This window comes from Ranitomeya imitator, chromosome 4 (genome assembly GCF_032444005.1).
Source record: "Ranitomeya imitator isolate aRanImi1 chromosome 4, aRanImi1.pri, whole genome shotgun sequence".
NCBI lineage: Eukaryota > Metazoa > Chordata > Amphibia > Anura > Dendrobatidae > Ranitomeya > Ranitomeya imitator.
This window is the reverse complement of record NC_091285.1, coordinates 525,917,297-525,937,938: the sequence shown is the minus strand read 5'-3', so window position 1 is coordinate 525,937,938 and position 20,642 is coordinate 525,917,297.

Sequence of the window (20,642 nt, the reverse complement as noted above, 5' to 3'; positions counted from 1 at the left end):
GGGGCTCTCCAAACGTGACATGGCATCCGATCTCAATTTTGCTTTGAAAAAAAGTCAAACGGTGCTCCTTCCCTTCCGAGCTCTGCCATGCACCAAACAGTGGTTTACTCCCACATATGGGGTATTGGCGTATTCAGGACAAATTGCACAGCAACTTTGGCAGTCTAATTTCTCCTGTTACCCTTGGAAAAATAAGAAATTGTGGTGAAAAGATCCTTTTTGTGGAAAAAAAAATATTTTTTTACTTTCACGGCTCTACGTTATAAACTTCTGTGAAGCACTTGGGGGGTTAAAGTGCTCACTACACATCTAGATAAGTTCCTTGGGTGGTCTAGTTTCCAAAATAGGGTCACTTGTGGGGGATTTCCACTGTTTAGGAACATCAGGGGCTCTCCAAAGGTGACATGATGTCCGATCTCAGTTCCAGCAACTCTACATTGAAAAAGTCAAACGATGCTTCTTCCCTTCCGAGCTCTGCTGTGCGCCCAAACAATGGTTTACGCCTACATATGTGGTATCAGCGTATTCAGGAGAAATTGCACAACAAATTTTGTGGTTCATTTCTCTTTTTACATGTGTGAAAATAAAAAAACTGATTCTGAAATAAAATGTTTGTGAAAAAAGTTAAATGTTCATTTTTTCCTTCCACATTGCTTCAGTTCTTGTGAAGCATGTAAAGGGTTAATTAACTTCTTGAATGTAGTTTTGAGCACCTTGAGGGATGCAGTTTTTTGAATGGTGTCACCTTTGTTTTTTTCATGTTTGTTTTCTGTCATGTACACCCCTCAAAGTGACTTCAAATGTGGTCCCTAAAAAAATGGTGTTGCAAAAATGAGAACTCGCTGGTCAAATTTTAACCCTTATAACTTCCTAAAAAAAATTTTGTTTCCAAAATTGTGCTTAGGTAAAGTAAACATGTGGTAAATGTTATTTTATTAAGATTGTTATGCAACATATCTCTCTGATTTAAGGGCATAAAAATTCAAAGTTTGAAAATTGCAAAATTTTTAAAATTTTCGCCATATTTCTGTTTCTGTTTTTTCCTAGATAAACATAAGTCATATCGAAGAAATTTTACCACTAACATGAAGTACAATATGTCATGAAAAACAATCTTAGAATCAGCGGGATCCATTTAAGCGTTCCAGAGTTATAACCGCATAAAGTGACAGTGGTCAGACTTGTAAAAATTGGCCTGGTCATTACGCTGCAAATTGGCTCCGTCTCTAAGGGATTAAGCTTCTTCCAGTTGACCATCAATCACAATGGTGGTCACAGTTTTGACTGCAGACATTATATGCTGTACTGACCTTTCTGCCATTGCATAATCTGATTTATTGACAGTATGGACTACTTGTGTGCTTAATTTTAATGTTTTACAGTTTCAGAAGACAAGTTGTAAGATAAATTTAGCTATTCTTTAAAAACTTAGCAATGGATTAGTAGTGAAGCCCAAACATGTAGCTTAATAAATAACTAATGGTCCTTAATCAATGAAGAATAATATCATATGCACAGAACTTATTTGATACATTTTTAATTGTCCAAAAGGCATCCATTTATTCATTTTGAAGGCACAGAAATCATCAGTGAAACATTTCTTCCCTTACCTCCACACCCCGCCATCCTCAACCTGCTGGAATTTCGGTAGCGCTATTTTATACACCAAGCATACAGTTGTGCTCAAAAGTTTACATACCGCAGCAGAATTTCTGCTTTCTTGGCCTTTTTTCAGAGAATATGAATGATAGCACGAAAACCTTTTCTCCCTTCATGGTTAATGGTTGGGTGAAGCCAGTTATTGTCAAACTACTGTGTTTTCTCTTTTCAAATCATAATGACAATCCAAAACATCCAAATGACCCTGATCAAGTAATGGGGTATGTGAATTTTTGATCAGGGTCATTTTGATGTTTTGGGTTGTCATTATGATTTAAAAAGAGAAAACACAGTAGTTGGAGAATAAATGGCTTCACCCAACCACTAACCATGAGTGGAGAAAAAGTTTTAGTGTTATCATTCATATTCTCTGAAAAAAAAGGCCAAGAAAGCAAAAATTCTGCCCGGGTATGTAAACTTTTGAGCACAACTGTAGATTCGCTGTACATAGAAATATCTTCTTTACTATCATTCTTGCTACTCCCTCATGGTTTTTTTTTGTCCTGTCTAAGTTGTACTTTCATTTTGCCTGGTCAGCTGAAATCTCTCTCTCTTAAAGAGTACAGTAGATAAAAAAAAGCCATTCATTGCCCAGATAGTCTAAAATAGGACACTGGTGTTGCTCATTTTTTTCCTTTTTATGCGTTCATTGTGAATACCTCAAAGTTAAGCTCAAAGACGTTCCTGAAAAAAAAAAAAACTTTTGTAAAAGTTCACCTTGCAATAAAATGAAAAGCAGCTTGGCTCATCAAGTGAACAGACAGCGTGGAAAATATTCCTGATGAATGAGGGCAGATCATTATTTGGGGTCAACAATTCAGACTTTCAATTATTTTTCTTTGCTTTTTTGTATTCTGAATCCTATTAGGATGGAACTGAAATTTCCACAAGTGCAAGACTGAATAAATAAATAGTTTACAAAAAAGGAAGGAAAAAAAGTATTTTAAATGTTGTAGGAGCTAATCTCCAGTCCTGGCAATAAACAGTCACTTTATTTCAATAGTTTTGGACTCCATCCAGGGATTACAAAGCCATTGCTTTTGCTGACCTAACACCTTCCTCTACACTGGTAGAGTCACATTGTGATTGATGCTCCAGACATTCTAAATTCTAATCTCATTTCACCTTAAATGCTCAAGAATTAGACTACATCGGATTCATCATGCTGGCTAAGCTTAGGTGTTCTTTTACTAATCAATGGGTCCTGTTCTTTTTATAAATTGGATAAATTGTGGCCACAATGACGTATACTGTAATGTGAATGTCTCTTGTTGCAGGTCCAGGGTTTTCCACCATAATACTTATATACTTATATATTAGCTTCATTTATCCCAACTAATTAATGAGATTATTTGATATTTATCATGATTATCTTTTTTATTTCAGCGGGAAGAGAAGAAGATGATGATTGAGTTGTTTAAGAGACTTTAGACTTCATCCAGAATGTGCAAGATTTATCAACTGAATAAAAGCTGGAAAAACAATAGCACAATAGGGTCTTATCTGGTGTATAAAGGGGATCAGGGTGCTGGGAATTGCTCACCTGATGGTGCTGTGTGAAATACAACAACTCTAACAGCTTGAAAATGTTAACTGGTGCACACTCGAAGGTTAATCCAAGGAGAAGAAACAATTGAGAGATGGAGTTCACTGCGTTGCTGAAGATACCAGTTTCAAAGTTAACAAACTTCTTCATCAGGACAAACCACAAACCTGTACATTTTATGGTTTGTTCTGATGAAGATATTTCTAAACTTTGAAATGCGTTGACAATAAACCGCACAGAAATATCCTTGGTCTCCTGGTTTCATTTACCAGTATTTCCTGGTTTCATCTACTGGTATCTTCAGCATCGCAGTGAACCCCATCTCTCCATTTTTTCTTCTCCAAGATTTATTAAAGGCGCTCACAATAATTTTCACACAAGATACTGACACAAAGTAAACCATACAAGAAATTGTGGAAGGGAGAGAAATATATTTTACATGTTTAGCAGAATGAGCTGCATTTTCAGCACATTTTTTGGAACACTGTGATGAATTTGGCAAAACTTCTTTTTGAGATAGTTTTAAACCTTTTAATTATTTAAGAAATTGACTTTCTTCATTTTTTCAGTTGGTATAGTTATAAAGGCTGTTTAGGTGGAGTTCCTCTTTAGGCTGGTTTCACACGTCAGTGGCTCCGGCACGTGAGGTGACAGTTTCCTCACGTACCGGAGACACTGACTCACGTAGACACATTAAAATCAATATGTCTCTGCACATGTCAGCGTGTTTTCACGAACCATGTGTCCGTTTGAAAAACACGGAGACATGTCAGTGTTCGTGGGAGCGCACGGATCACACGGACCCATTAAAGTCAATGGGTCCGTGTAAAACATGTCCCGCACACGGATGCTGTCCGTGTGCAGTCCATGTGCCGTGCAGGAGACAGCGCTCCAGTAAGCGCTGTCCCCCCAGCTTGTGGTGCTGAAGCCCCATTCATTTCTTCTCTCCAGCAGCGTTCGCTGGAGCGAAGGAATGAAAAATCTTTTTTTTTGTTGTTGTTAAAATAAAGTTCCTGGTAATCTCCCCCCTCCCTCCCCCTGTGCGCCCGCCCGCTGGCATTAAAATACTTACCCAGCTCCCTCTGCGCTTCCTCTCAGCATCGCTGCTTGCCCTGTATGAGCACCCATAGGGGTGGAGCCGCATATTCATCACTGTAATAAGCGGCACCACGTGACCGCTCATACAGGAAGAGCTGTGACGCTGAGAGGAAGCGCCGAGGGAGCTGGGTAAGTATTTTAATGCCAGCGGGCGGTCGCACAGGGGGAGGGAGGGGGAGATTACCGAGAACTTTATTTTAACAACAACAAAAAAAAAAGATTTTTCATTCCTTCGCTCCAGCGAACGCTGCTGGAGAGAAGAAATGAATGGGGCTTCAGCACCACACGCTGGGGACAGCGCTTACTGTAGCGCTGTCTCCTGCACGGTGCGTGTGGTACCCAGTCGGCACACGGATGGCACACGGCTGCCGCACGTGTGCCACGTAAGCACACGGACACACGGACACACGGACACGGATAACTCCGGTACTGATTTTTCCGGTACCAGAATTATCTGGACGTGTGGGACAGGCCTTACATAAATAGAAACCAGTGGCTCTCCACTCAGTGAAGGTGAAAAGAATGCAAACACTCACAAGAGAAAGTTCAAGAAAATTTTTGCCCACAAAGATGCAACAGCTTGGTCGTTAGAGAGACTTAAAATAGCCAACAATGTTGACAAGGTACAGTATATAAGTGAATATTCACAATATCGATGAACTTGTACTCGCAGGACTTTACACAGCTCGCAATCACCCTTTCAGCAGACCCTGATTTTTTTCTGGTACAATCTCTGTTACTTTCAGTATTTTGTATGGCACCTCTCTTAGTTGCCTCTCTCCGGCAATTAACTGCAAAGGTTTGCCAGGCAATCTTGTACACTCCTGTTACCTACTCATACAATTACTGCACAATAGTCTCTCAAACTCAGCCACCAATATTCTCACCATTTCTGTGGTGGCAACCTTCTTTACTCACATGCAGCACTATACAGGCTTCAACTGGTTATGGCTATCTCTTTGCCCCTTGTGGGAGGCTTAACTTTGCGGCTGTCTTAACTTTGCGGCTGGTGGATGCACTCTTCACTCACTGGAATATGCCTCCTTGGTGTCTCAGTCTTAGCTATCCCACTTACACCCACACCCACTTACTAAATACAAGTGGTTAAGTGGTTCTTACTAAATTAAAATATTATCAAAAAGTTAATTTATTTCAGTTCTTCAATACAAAAAGTGAAACTTGTATATTATATAGAGTCATTACAAATAGAGTGATCTACAGTTAGGGCCAGAAATATTTGGACAGTGACACAAGTTTTGTTATTTTAGCTGTTTACAAAAACATGTTCAGAAATACAATTATATATATAATATGGGCTGAAAGTGCACACTCCCAGCTGCAATTTGATAGTTTCCACATCCAAATCGGAGAAAGGGTTTAGGAATCATAGCTCTGTAATGCATAGCGTCCTCTTTTTCAAGGGACCAAAAGTAATTGGACAATGGACTCTAAGGGCTGCAATTAACTCTGAAGGCATCTCCCTCGTTAACCTGTAATCAATGAAGTAGTTAAAAGGTCAGGGGTGGATTCCAGGTGTGTGGTTTTGCATTTGGAAGCTGTTGCTGTGAGCAGACAACATGCGGTCAAAGGAACTCTCAATTGAAGTGAAGCAGAACATCCTGAGGCTGAAAAAAAAGAAAAAATCCATCAGAGAGATAGCAGACATGCTTGGAGTAGCAAAATCAACAGTTGGGTACATTCTGAGAAAAAAAGAAATTGACTGGTGAGCTTGGGAACTCAAAAAGGCCTGGGCGTCCACGGATTACAACAGTGGTGGATGATCGCCGCATACTAAATTTGGTGAAGAAGAACCCGTTCACAACATCAACTGAAGTCCAGAACACTCTCAGTGAAGTAGGTGTATCTGTCTCTAAGTCAACAGTAAAGAGAAGACTCCATGACAGTAAATACAAAGGGTTCACATCTAGATGCAAACCATTCATCAATACCAAAAATAGACAGGCCAGAGTTAAATTTGCAGAAAAACACCTCAAGAAGCCAGCTCAGTTCTGGAAAAGTATTCTATGGACAGATGAGACAAAGATCAACCTGTACCAGAATGATGGGAAGAAAAAAGTTTGGCGAAGAAAGGGAACGGCACATGATCCAAGGCACACCACATCCTCTGTAAAACATGGTGGAGGCAACGTGATGGCATGGGCATGCATGGCTTTCAATGGCACTGGGTCACTTGTGTTTATTGATGACATAAGAGCAGACAAGAGTAGCCGGATGAATTCTGAAGTGTACCGGGATATATTTTCAGCCCAGATTCAGCCAAATGCTGCAAAGTTGATTGGACGGCGCTTCATAGTACAGATGGACAATGACCCCAAGCATACAGCCAAAGCTACCCAGGAGTTCATGAGTGCCAAAAAGTGGCACATTCTGCAATGGCCAAGTCAATCTCCAGATCTAAACCCAATTGAGCATGCATTTCACTTGCTCAAATCCAGACTTAAGACGGAAAGACCCACAAACAAGCAAGACCTGAAGGCTGCGGCTGTAAAGGCCTGGCAAAGCATTAAGAAGGAGGAAACCCAGCGTTTGGTGATGTCCATGGGTTCCAGACTTAAGGCAGTGATTGCCTCCAAAGGATTTGCAACAAAATATTGAAAATAAAAATATTTTGTTTGGGTTATGTTTATTTGTCCAATTACTTTTGACCTCCTAAAATGTGGAGTGTTTGTAAATAAATGTGTACAATTCCTACATTTTCTATCAGACATTTTTGTTCAACCCTTCAAATTAAACGTTACAATCTGCACTTGAATTCTGTTGTAGAAGTTTCATTTCAAATCCAATGTGGTGGCATGCAGAGCCCAAATCGCGAAAATTGTGTCACTGTCCAAATATTTCTGGCCCTAACTGTATTTCAACTGTTTATTTCTGTTAATGTTGATGATTAAGTCTTACAGCCAATGAAAACACACAAGTCTTTATCTCAGTAAATTAGAATAATTAACAAAAAACACCTGCAAAGGCTTCCTAAGCATTTAAAAAGGTCCCCTAGTGTGTTTCAGTAGGCTCTACAACCATGGGAAAGTCTGCTGACTTGACAGATGTCCAGAAGGCAGTCATTGACACACTCCACAAGGAGGGTAAGCAACAAAAGGTCATTGCTAAAGAAGCTGGCTGTTCACAGCGTGCCGTATCCAAGCATATTAATGGAAAGTTGAGTGGAAGGAAAAAGTGTGGTAGAAAAAAGTGCACAAGGAACCGGGATAACCACAGCCTTGAAAGGATTGTTAAGAAAAGGCCATTCAAAAATTCGGTGGAGATTCACAAGGAGTGGACTGCTGCTGGAGTCATTGCTTCAAGAGCCACCACACACAGAGGTATCCAGGACATGGGTTACAAGTGTTGCATTCCTTGTGTGAAGCCACTCATGACCAATAGACAATACCAGAAACATCTTACCTGGGCCAAGGAGAAAAAGAACTGGACTGTTGCTCAGTGACTGAAGGTGTTTTCAGATGAAAGTTAATTTTGAATTTCATTTGGAAATCAAGGTCCCAGAGTCTGGAGGAAGACTGGAGAGGCACACAATGGTTTGGGGAGCCATGTCATCTGCTGGAGTAGGTCCACTGTGTTTTATCAAGACCAAAGTCAGCGCAGCTGTCTACCAGGACATTTGAGGCACTTCTTGCTTCCTTCTGCCGACAAGCTCATTACACAGTGATTGTGGCTATAATCACCCCCCAGCACTTTGATTGACAGCTTGTTCTGCACGCTGTGTGTGCAGAGCAAGCTGTCACTCAAAGTCCCAGGGAGTAAATTGCAGCTGCCACATGGAGGATATAAGTTAACTAGATGGAGGCCCAATGCTATCGCATCGGGAGAGCGGTAATGTCACAATGGGGGCAGGCTTTGCAGCGTTGAGAATCTCCCCCCATGTGCTCACCCACCTATCCACTCTCTCTTTCCCCATGTGCTGACTTCTCCCGTCTGTGCTCTCTTCTTTCACCTGTCTACCCCATGTGCTGTCCCCCTTGTCTGCGCTCTCTCTCCTTCCTGTGCTGTGTTCTCCCCTCATGTGCTTTCCCATTTGATCTGTCTCCCCCCTGTGCTCTGTCTCTCTCACCCCTGTGCGCTTTCTCTCTCCCCCATTGGTCACATTAAAACTGCGCATGCGCTCCTTCTATACAAAGATGGCAGCGGTCAGTGAATCATTTGGCTGATCCCAGTGGCGGCGTGTTCGCGATGGTGTTCCACTGGTGGTACCTCGCAAGAGGCAGTTTCCATATTGAGACACCCATCACGTAGGTGTCCCAATATGGTGGTCAGTGAACTTCCGCCGCTTGGAATTCTGGGATCCGGACACATCTGGAACAGGAACAGGATGTGAAGACTTTACAAGGTAAGCATATATTAAGATTTACTCCATGTAGCTGTTGTTCCAGTAAGCCAGAATAGCAGGATTCTAATGGTATTTGCCTGATTAACCCACTTTCTGTAGGTAAATAGCATTTCTGGATATGACAAGGTCATTTTAAGTTATGTTATATGCACCCTAATAAGGTGCCACTGAAAGATACAAACACAGGACAGCACAGTGGCTCAGTGGTTAGCACTGTTACTTTGCATCGCTGGGGGCCTGGGTTCAAATCCCACTAAGCACAATATTTGCAAGTACTGTGCATGTTCTCCCTGTGTTTACATGGGTTTCCTCCTAGTTCTCTGGCTTCCTACAACACACCAAAAGACATACTGATAGGATATTTGGGTTGCGAGTCCCAATGGGGACAGTGATGATGGTATCTATCAAGAACTGCGGAATATGATGGCGTTATATAAGCAATGCATAATAAATACAAAGAAAAAATACATATAATACTTCAAAAGCAAACACTCATACAGCTCTATTAAAGGAATGTGAAAATGAAAAAAAAAACATTAATTTCACAATTTTGACCAGTGTCACTTTATATGGTAATAACTCTGAGTGTGGCTGGAATTATCACTGATGCCTGTTTTCACCTTCCTGACCAGGCCAATTTTTACAATTCCGATCACTGTCATAACTCTGGAACTCTTCAACGGATCCCCCCCGCTTCTACGGGTTCATGTGCACACCGCACCATGCACTTTATCACTTTATTGAGATGCTGATATCATCCAAGATGAATTAAAGGAATTTCAACAAGCAAGACCAGGTGAGGGCTCCATTTCTTTTACTCTGGATTCTGTCTGGCCTCAGTTTTGTGAACTTCCTAAAAGAAGAACACTGCTAAACAAAGGTCGACAGCACTTTTATGCACGCCTAAAAAGACAGTCTCCGCCGGATCATAGGTCAGACAGAGTACACAGTGTGTCCATCTGTCTCATTATAGGGAATCTTGCGCCAGGACTTCCATCTGAATCATGTATTTCAAAGATGTATACAGAAACCGCGGTGTACGCGCTCAGCGCAGAGTGCTGGAATGTGAGCTGAGCTTTACTGCGATCTTTGGTAGGTAGAATGAAAATATCAACAACAGGTGAAGAAGTGGTTCTACTTATTTTTTACACCATTCCCCGTGCGGTATAAGTGATTAGGCGACTTTAGTCTTTGCCTCGGTGCAATTACAGCAACGCCAGATTTAGGCCGGAGTCACACTACAGTGAGATACGGCTGAGTCTCGCAGGTTAAAACCAAGCTCTGGCACTGGCACTCCGGAGCAGAGCGTGCGGCTCCGTGTGTTGCTATGCGGCTGCACGCTCCGCACCGGAGCTTGGTTTTAACCTGCGAGACTTAGCCGTATCTCGCTGTGTGTGATCCCGGCCTTATAATGTCCTTTTTTGTGTTTGGCTTCTGTCACACACTAAAAAATGCTTTTTATTGCGAAAACTAGTTTTTGCATCCCCATATTTAGATAGCTACAAATTTTCAATTTTCAGCTACATAGTTACATAGTTATTAAGGTTGAAGGAAGACTTTAAGTCCATCTAGTTCAACCCATAGCCTAACCTAACATGCCCTAACATGTTGATCCAGAGGAAGGCAAAAAAAAACCATGTGGCAAAGAGTAAGCTCCACATTGGGGAAAAAAATTCCTTCCCGACTCCACATACGGCAATCAGACTAGTTCCCTGGATCAACGCCTTATCAAGGAATCTAGTGTATATACCCTGTAACATTATACTTTTCCAGAAATGTATCCAGTCCCCTCTTAAATTTAAGTAATGAATCACTCATTACAACATCATACAGCTGAGCGTTCCATAGTCTCACTGCTCTTACAGTAAAGAATCCGTGTCTGTTATTATGCTTAAACCTTTTTTCCTCCAACCGCAGAGGATGCCCCCTTGTCCCTGTTTCAGGTCTATGATTAAAAAGATCATCAGAAAGGTCTTTGTACTGTCCCCTCATATATTTATACATTAAAATAACATCACCCCTTAGTCTTCGTTTTTCCAAACTAAATAGCCCCAAGTGTAATAACCTATCTTGGTATTGCAGACCCCCCAGTCCTCTAATAACCTTGGTCGCTCTTCTCTGCACCCGCTCCAGTTCAGCTATGTCTTTCTTATACACCGGAGACCAGAACTGTGCACAGTATTCTAAGTGTGGTCGAACTAGTGACTTGCATAGAGGTAAAATTATATTCTCCTCATGAGCATCTATGCCTCTTTTAATGCATCCCATTACTTTATTTGCCTTTGTAGCAGCTGCCTGACACTGGCCACGAATATGAGTTTGTCATCCACCCGTACACCCAGGTCTTTTTCATTGACGGTTTTGCCCAGAGTTTTAGAATTAAGCACATAATTATACATCTTATTACTTCTACCCAAGTGCATGACCTTACATTTATCCCCATTAAAGCTCATTTGCCATTTATCAGCCCAAGCTTCTAGTTTACATAAATCATCCTGTAATATAAAATTGTCCTCCTCTGTATTGATTACCCTGCAGAGTTTAGTGTCATCTGCAAATATTGAAATTCTACTCTGAATACCCCCTACAAGGTTATTAATAAATATGTTAAAAAGAAGAGGACCCAATACTGACCCCTGTGGTACCCCACTGCTAACCGCTATCCAGTCCGAGTGTGCTCCATTAATAAACACCCTTTGTTTCCTATCCCTGAGCCAGCTCTCAACCCACTTACACATATTTTCCCCTATCCCCATTATTCTCATTTTATGTATCAACCTTTTGTGTGGCACCGTATCAAAAGCTTTTGAAAAGTCCATATACACTACATCCACTGGGTTCCCTTGGTCCAGTCCGGAACTTACCTCTTCATAGAAACTGATCAAATTAGTCTGACATGAACGGTCCCTAGTAAACCCGTGCTGATACTTGGTTATGAGGTTATTCCTCTTCAGATATTCCAGTATAGCATCCCTTAGAATGCCCTCCAGGATTTTACCCACAGTAGAGGTTAAGCTTACTGGCCTATAAGGATTATGTATCACCATTCTGGCCTAGAAAACCAATGTTGCTGACTATATTGGTCCCAATAGTCATGTGAGTGGGGGAAATTAAAGGAAATAAAAAAAATTCTAAAATGTTATCTCTAAGCTGAGCTGTAAATCTTTTTTTTTGTCACATTCAATCAAAGATACCTGTGTTGCATATCAAAGTGACCGTATCCTAAAAAGACACCCAATTGCATCTATAAAAGAAAAAAAGGGGGTAGTCCATTATTTATACACAGATGATGCCAAAGATGACTAAGTTTGGAAGAATCAGGTCACATTGGGGTTAATGTAGGTGTTCAGACTTGTGAATAAACTTGGCAAACAAGCTCGATAGCCCAACCACGAATTTAGGCAGATGTATAGCAACCAGCAAAGGTAGTCAAGTCTTTGTTAGTAATGCTAGTGCCATTCACTAGTGCCATTATTCCCCAGCCTCTCCTCTATGCCAAGCCCTTCACTGGCTTCCTATTGTCCAGAGGCTCCAGTTCAAAACCCTAACTATGACATACAAAGTCATCCACAACCTGTCTCCTCCATACATCTGTGACATGGTCTCCCGGTACTTATCCACACGCAACCTTCGATCCTCTCAAGTTCACCTTCTCTACCCTCTTATCTCTTCTTCCCACAACCGCATACAAGACTTCTCCCGTGTTTCCCCTATACTCTGGAACTCTCTACCCCAACATATCAGACTCTCTCCTACCACAGAAACCTTCAAAAAGAACCTAAAGACCCACCTCTTCCGATAACCTACAACCTGCAGTGATCCTCAGTCTACTGAACCGCCGCATGACCAGCTCTACCCTTGAGTGAGTATATCCTCACTCACCCCCTGTAGACTGTGAGCCCTAGCGGGCATGGTCTTTTCTCCTTCTGTACTTGTGTGTGCCTTGTATTGCTCATGTTTTTTGTGCTTGTCTATATTTGCCCCTTTCGCATGTAAAGCACCATGGAATAAATGGCGCTATAAAAATGTATAACACTAATTCACCAAAAAATGGTCTCGGTGTCGGCACTGACATAGTTGCCTACTTGCCTTCTTTTGATGAGCCTTAGAGGTGTTCTGAACCAATGAATTACACTCAAGATCTTGATTTAAATTTGACTAAAGCATACACAACATTTAGTACAGGATACAATTCAAAGTACTTGTTCTCACCCACAAAGCTCTCCACAGTGCGGCACCCCCATACATCTCCTCCCTCATTTCTATCTATCAGCCTAACAGACCACTGCGCTCTGCAAATGACTTTCGGCTAACCTCTGCACTAATCCGTACCTCCCACTCCCGACTCCAAGACTTCTCCCGTGCTGCGCCAATCCTCTGGAATGCTCTACCCCAAGATATTAGGACCATCCACAATTTGCATAGTTTTAGGCGCTCGCTCAAAACACATTTGTTTAGAGCGGCCTATAACATTCACTAATCAAAGTTATGTTATGTTTGTGTGTGTGTAGCCCATTCACTATCCCCATCTATTCCCCAACCCCTGAAGATGGCTGGACCATCATTGTAAATACATCATTATAAATACAGACCTGTACTTTGTATCTCCCCCACCTCATTGTAGATTGTAAGCTCTCACGAGCAGGGTCGTCTTATTTTGCTTTAATTATTGTATTGTTAACGTTGTTACTTATGACTTTTGTGTTTGAAACTGTTAAACTGTAAAGCGCTGCGGAATATGTTGGCGCTATATAAATAAAGATTATTATTATTATTATTATTAGTACATTTTGAAGCGCTATTGTGCCCAGGTCTCATGAAAATGTCAATGTTTCACATACCTGTTCTATTTGTGTTTTTAACATGTTAACATGCCTGTTTTAAGGATTGATGCCCCCCCCCCACACCCTAAAAAAAAGAATACATGTCCTGGCCTGATTCACTTGAATAAGAGCTGTTCTGCTCTGTTCAATGTGTTGGTATCTTGATGTTTCCGGAGCTTATTGTTAATTTGCTGATTACAGTGGGTGCCACATGTCAGCTGTATTTATGCATGTATAGTTCACTTCCCAATGTGAGATAACAACAGGAGACTAATGTGTCAAATGTTACAGGAATTGTACAAATATTGATCAAATATCCAAAAGGAAGACCTAGATGGCAACTACAGTGGTCTTCACTCAGTAGGCCCTTGGCTGTCATGCCCACCCATTGGCTACCTATGACCACATCATGCGGGACTGATGGACACGGGAACACGCGCTTACCCACAACTCAATTATTTAAATGCCTTTGTCAGTAGTTGATTGTGCAATTTACTGTAGATGGTTGAACAGCAGTGATTCAAGCTAGCTCCCAGCAGAAGCAGCAAGAGGCAGATGCTGACTGTATAACACAGCTGATATCTGAGCCCAGTCCATACCTGATCACACTGATGGTGACGGACATGTATGTAAGGGTCCAGAAATGGGTTAAGAATCAACATTTGATAAATATGGAGATGTGACATTGAAGTGAATACACTAAGTTTTAACACACAAAGTGCCAAAACATTTTTTCATTTCCTTTTTACATATTGCCATTTTTTTAGTCGAATTTTAAATCAAAGCCAAAAGTGGCTTCGAAAGAAATAGAAATTAATAATGAAAATACTTACACTTCTTCCTGCTGGATCCACTCACAGTTCTTGAAAACCAGCAGTGGCTTTTGAAACAACAAAAACTGTATGTGAAATAAAAAAGAAAAAAGTCATACCCGCACTGCTGCCTGATGCGATCATCTATCAGTGTGCCGAATAATGCTGTTCCAGTACTCATACCACCTCCTATATAAACGGGCGCTTCGGGTGCAAAACCGAAAAATGCATGATAATCCAAGAAAAAGAAAAAAAAAACGGTTTGCACTCACCAAGAAAAAACTCTTTCTTTATTAGGATACGTGCGATACAGAGAGGGAGAACATGTGAACCAAAAGACGACAGCTGTTTGTACACAATGCGCTTCCACAGGTCAATATGGAACATGACAGAACATGCCACTTACCGTATATACAAAGTTCATTAATATGGATCATGGCATGTGCTAGTCCTCTAGTAATAATCTCCTACAGATAAAAGTTATTTTATCAAAACTACAGCATGCAGCCCAGTGAATGATACATCACAGAAACCGGCTTTCTATCTTTATATTATGCTGCTCTCAGATTCGGTGTCAAAACCTGGTGACAGATTCCCTTTAAATGTTTTTACTGCTGTGTTATATAGGCAAATTATATTAAATTATTCCTTGTAAATTAGCTTTGACATTATTCTCATATGGGAAATAATTTTCACACATATTTAAAAATGTGCTTGATAGTCTTTTTTTGTTACTTTCAATTTTTTTTCTTTTTTTATAGTTAGACTTTAAATGTAGAAACAGAGAATGTTACAGGTTCTTACTTTTACAGGATGTGGTCATTTGGGAATTTGGAGAAATGTAATTTATCATCAGCTGAACTGATGTTAGGCCTCATTTTAGTGCGTAAGTAACACTGTTGGTAGGCGTTAAAGATATCATCTACGGCATAATCTCAAAGGAAGTAGAAGTGTGAACTCTTCAAGGAAATTTGTGTGTTAGAGATTGAAGTAGCATTAGATCAGCAAGATGCTCTTTCATAAACAATATACTAATAAGTGTTCCTAGTATATTCGTGTTTTTCAACTATTGTCTTTCTGAGAAATTTGAGAATTAGATTTGCAATCTTCAAGGATTTCCCTTTTCGTAAATTTTCGGTTCATGTGGTTTCCCAAAATGTATGAACAAAGAAATACACTGGACTGTTGTATCTATTTTATAATAGTTTCACATTTCAAAAGAATAGAGCTACACAAGTCTAAATACAAATGTATTAATATGAAATAAACACAGAAGGAATGTGAAAAACTCCTGTTATTATACTACAGCTAATATCCTGTTGCATCGGGGCACGATCAGTGTTAGCACCAATCCTGATCATTTAAACACCTAGATGCCATTGTTAATAGTGACAGCGGTATCTCAGGGTGGGATTCAAATTTTTAACAACAGGTTCTGTGTTTGTGTGTAGGAAAACCACACCCATTTTTAAGCCACACTCATTTACACACACCTTTTCCTCAAACATATACAAGTAGGGGCTCAGTCAAACCATACCTCCCAACGTTTGAAGAAGGGAAAGAGGGTAAAGTTTGCAAATTTTAGGCCATACCTCTGACCACACCCATTTCACAACTAGTCAAACCCATATCCACATCCCAACCACACCCATTTAACACTGCTTATCACACTGTTTCATAAACAATAATTATAAACAAAAAATATGGCCACACAGTGCTCCATACTGTATAATGGCCACAAAGGATGCTCCATACTTTATAATGGCCCCACACGATGCTCCATACTGTATAATGGCCACACATGATGACCCATACTGTATAATGGCCCCACATGATGCTCCATACTGTATAATGGCCCCTCATGATGCTCCATACTGTATAATGGCCCCACATGATGCTCCATACTGTATAAAGGCCCCACATGATGCTCCATACTGTATAATGGCCATACATGATATTCCATCTATATATATAATTGTCTAAGGGTTTGTCTGTCTGTCCTGGAAATCCCGCATCGCTGATTGGTCGAGGCCGCCAGGCCTCGACCAATCAGCGACGGGCACAGTCTGCTGCAAATTCTGGAATCATCATTGTCCTCCACTGCTGTCAAGTGCCGCCATTGTGTTGTCTAAGGGTCTAATTGTCTATTCTATTCTAGAATACCCGATGCGTTTGAATCGGGCCAACATCTAGTACTGTATAATGGCCACACATGATGCTCCATTCTGTATAATGGCCACACATAATGCTCCATACTGTATAATGGCCACACATGATATTGCGTACAGTATAGTGGCCACACATAGTTACTCCTACACACGTGACTCTGCTCTGTACACCTCATACACACACCGCTCCGTACACCTCATACACACAGACTGCTCCGCTCCGTACACCTCATACACACACACTGCTCTGCTTTGTACACCTCGTACACACACACACGACACTGCTACATCCACACTGTAAACAACTCCTGACCCCAAACATAAGCTTACTGTCGTCCAGCACCATGACAACCAGCACAGCAGAGTCCTGCAATACAGGGAGACCCCTAATCATGTGACTCCTGACTCCTCACCTCCTGTGACCTCTTCACAGTTCCTGTGCGCACAGAGCAGGTGCAGGCATGCATGTGATGTGCGGCTCTCTGTGGGTGGTGGGGGGATTCAGCTCTGCAGTGCTGGACCATGGGGTACTCTGAAATCAGGACTAAGCAGCGGGATACGGGAAGGTTGGGAGGTATGGTACCGGATTGTGGCTCTGAATCTCCCCGGGGAACCGGCTACTTTTTTAACAAGCGGCTGAATCCCACCCCTGCGGTATCTAGATGGTAAATAGAGGAATGAGGTTCCGTCTTTCACCCCCTGGGCACCCATGCAACATGATTTGATGGGTGCTATGCCTCAGAAACTACCTGCTATAAATAATGCAATACATTAGACCAGTGATCAGAAATAGAGATGAGAATATTTCAATGTTCGGTTCGGATTACATTTGCCGAATTTGCAATATTTGCCGCTTTATTTGTTGAATATTCGCTGAACACAACCGAATGCCATTACAGTCAATGTGAGTCAAAAATAAACTCATGCACAACACCTCACACCCAAAAGCTGCCAAAGCACATCAAATGAGGGACAAACACCTGGAAAGTGGCCTCAATTCACCCACAGTACAAATTCTAGCATGGCACTGCAGCAATCAGCCAGGCATGAGGTATTGGGGTCTGGGACAACATTTCAATTGAACGTCACAGTAAGACAAGGTGCGTGAGGGATCAGTGTAGGCCTCCTGTGCCGGGAGCCCTGATAATACATGCAACAGCTTAACCTGCTTTGATGCCCAGCCACACTAAGGTGGCACAAATATCATGTAAATTTCATTGACTACTATTTGCAGAAAAATCTAAGGATAGTAACACAGGTAGTTGACTCCAAGGAAGTGGAGGCATGACAGTCTCGGAGGCCCACTGCGACAGGAAACATGCATGAAGGAGACCCAACCAGGAGTCTACACATTTACAGAAATTAGTGGCAGACTCCAACAAAGTGGCATCAATTGCAATACCGTAGAATTGTATAGCGGGGACCGACACCTCTTTCACTACAGCCAACCCAGTGGATGGAGACTGTAATGGGCAAGGAACCACTGTGCTGTATCCCTCTGAAAGCCTGGAGGGGCGTAGCTAGGTGCCCTACCAAATCCCAACTCGGATAAATGGAAAGACAAGACTTAGCGGCAACTGTGTCTCATCATCATCTTCCTCCTACTTATCCCAAATTTGCTGTTCCCCACTGTCATGTTCTTGCAGCCGTGGCTGCTCTAAGTTTTGTGCATCACTAAACAGCGTGTTGTCCTGTCTCTCTTGCAGCATGCAGGTTGAGAGTCCACAATCAAGAAACAGCTCCATGGAGTGTCTTAATGTGGGATCACTGGTCTCCTGGGACTCAACATGGGGGGAGGAAAGAGGATCAGGGTGAGGATTAAGTGATCCAGACATTAGGCTGATGAGACTCGACTATTTGGAAGACTATGTAGTGCTGCCAAGACTTGTGGAAGCATTATCGACTATCCAACAGACCACCTGTTCACATTGCTCTGGCTTCAGAAGTGGTGTACAGTGCCTCCCTGTAAAGTGGGACAGGAACCTATGTGTCGTAGACTGGTGTGTTTCTTGTGCTCCAGCAACAGGTGTAGTTGCACCTGACCCATGCCCACATCCTGCATCATCAGCACTTCCATCTCCATCCCTTAATGCATACCTCATGCATTTTGTGATTGCTAGGTCTCTTGAAAGCAAGTTTATTTTTAATAAAAGAAAAAAAGTGGTCATCTGCAGCAATCAAAGCAGTTTTTGTGAATTTACTCCACCGTAATGTAACAGAAAGAACGCAAAAGTGTAGACCACATGACCACATTGCATTGTAAGTCTGAGAAATGGAAGCCTAAAATTTTTTTAAAAGCTTTTGTTCACTTTTAGAGATCACAGAAATGTTTAGAGACCATATAACACTATGTCTGAGAAATGGAAGCCTACAACATTTTAAAAGCTTTTTAGCAGTTTTACAGATCAAAGGAATATTCACAGACAAAGTAAAACTGCATGTCTGAGAAATGGAGGCCTACAAAATGTTTAAAAGCTTTTTTGCATTTTTACAGATCACAGAAATGTTCACAGACCACGTAACACTGTGTTAGGGTCGGTGGAACGCACTAAATAAGATATGATAATAAAGTGCGTTCGCCACCCGGGGTCCACCGTGCAGAGATGGTATACTGCAGCTAAAAGGACAATGGCGAAACAAGCAGCGAGCATAACTGACTCGCACTGAGTTAGACGTCACTCAGCAGAGAAGCACGTGGCTGTGCTAATTGCACACAGCAATGGGAAAGAGAACTCTGCAGCAGAGCTGTGTTAATAGGCACACAGCTGCAGAGTGATAATGGCGCTAAATGCGAACCATGTTAGCTTCACAGGCAGAGGCGTAGCTAGAGCTTTCGCCGCCCGGGGCTGTTCCTGAGCTTGGCGCCCCCCCCCCCCCTCCCAGCAGGAATAAGACCTCAGATGGAGAAGTTAAATTGTTTCGCCGGTTACCATCACATGACCGGGACTGCAAAAAAAAAACAAGTTCTGCTTACCTGACCGCGCTCCTGCTCTTTCCACGCAGCTGAAACGTGCACTCGCCGGCGACTGACAATTATGTCATTTCAAAAAACCTGATTTGCACATCCAAACATAGACTGAGTGTGAACAGGTGCTGAACCCAGAGTCGCCAACTCGTATATAGTTAAATAAATAGGGCAGCACACTGCAGCGCCAAAACATGCAAACTTGAAAAAACGAAATTTGAACTGCATTACTGCACTAGAAATATGAAAAATGAGAGCTTTTAGCGCACAAAAATGGCCAATTTTATGTGTACCTCGTAGCCACGTTAAGGCATCTCTCTTATACGAGGTCCTACGTTTGACCTACCTCACTGAGAATAAACGTCTCCATCTGAATGGGTACATGTAAAAACCTCTTCTTGGACTCAAATTCTCTTTCTATGTGGAGGGGTATTGGACCTACTATAATTAAAACACCTGAAGCTAGGAGGAGGGGAGTGCACGATCAGAAGGCTAGAGAATACATTTCAAAAAACCTGATCTGCACATCCAAACATAGACTGAGTGTGAACAGGTGCTGAACCCAGAGTCGCCAACTCGTATATAGTTAAATAAATAGGGCAGCACACTGCAGCGCCAAAACATGCAAACTTGAAAAAACGAAATTTGAACTGCATTACTGCACTAGAAATATGAAAAATGAGAGCTTTTAGCGCACAAAAATGGCCAATTTTATGTGTACCTCGTAGCCACGTTAAGGCATCTCTCTTATACGAGGTCCTACGTTTGACCTACCTCACTGAGAATAAACATCTCCATCTGAATGGGTACATGTAAAAACCTCTTCTTGGACTCAAATTCTCTTTCTATGTGGAGGGGTATTGGACCTACTATAATTAAAACACCTGAAGCTAGATACATAGAAAGAGAATTTGAGTCCAAGAAGAGGTTTTTACATGTACCCATTCAGATGGAGACGTTTATTCTCAGTGAGGTAGGTCAAACGTAGGACCTCGTATAAGAGAGATGCCTTAACGTGGCTACGAGGTACACATAAAATTGGCCATTTTTGTGCGCTAAAAGCTCTCATTTTTCATATTTCTAGTGCAGTAATGCAGTTCAAATTTCGTTTTTTCAAGTTTGCATGTTTTGGCGCTGCAGTGTGCTGCCCTATTTATTTAATTATTTGACAATTATGTCAGACGCCGGCGACATGCACACTGGGACTGACG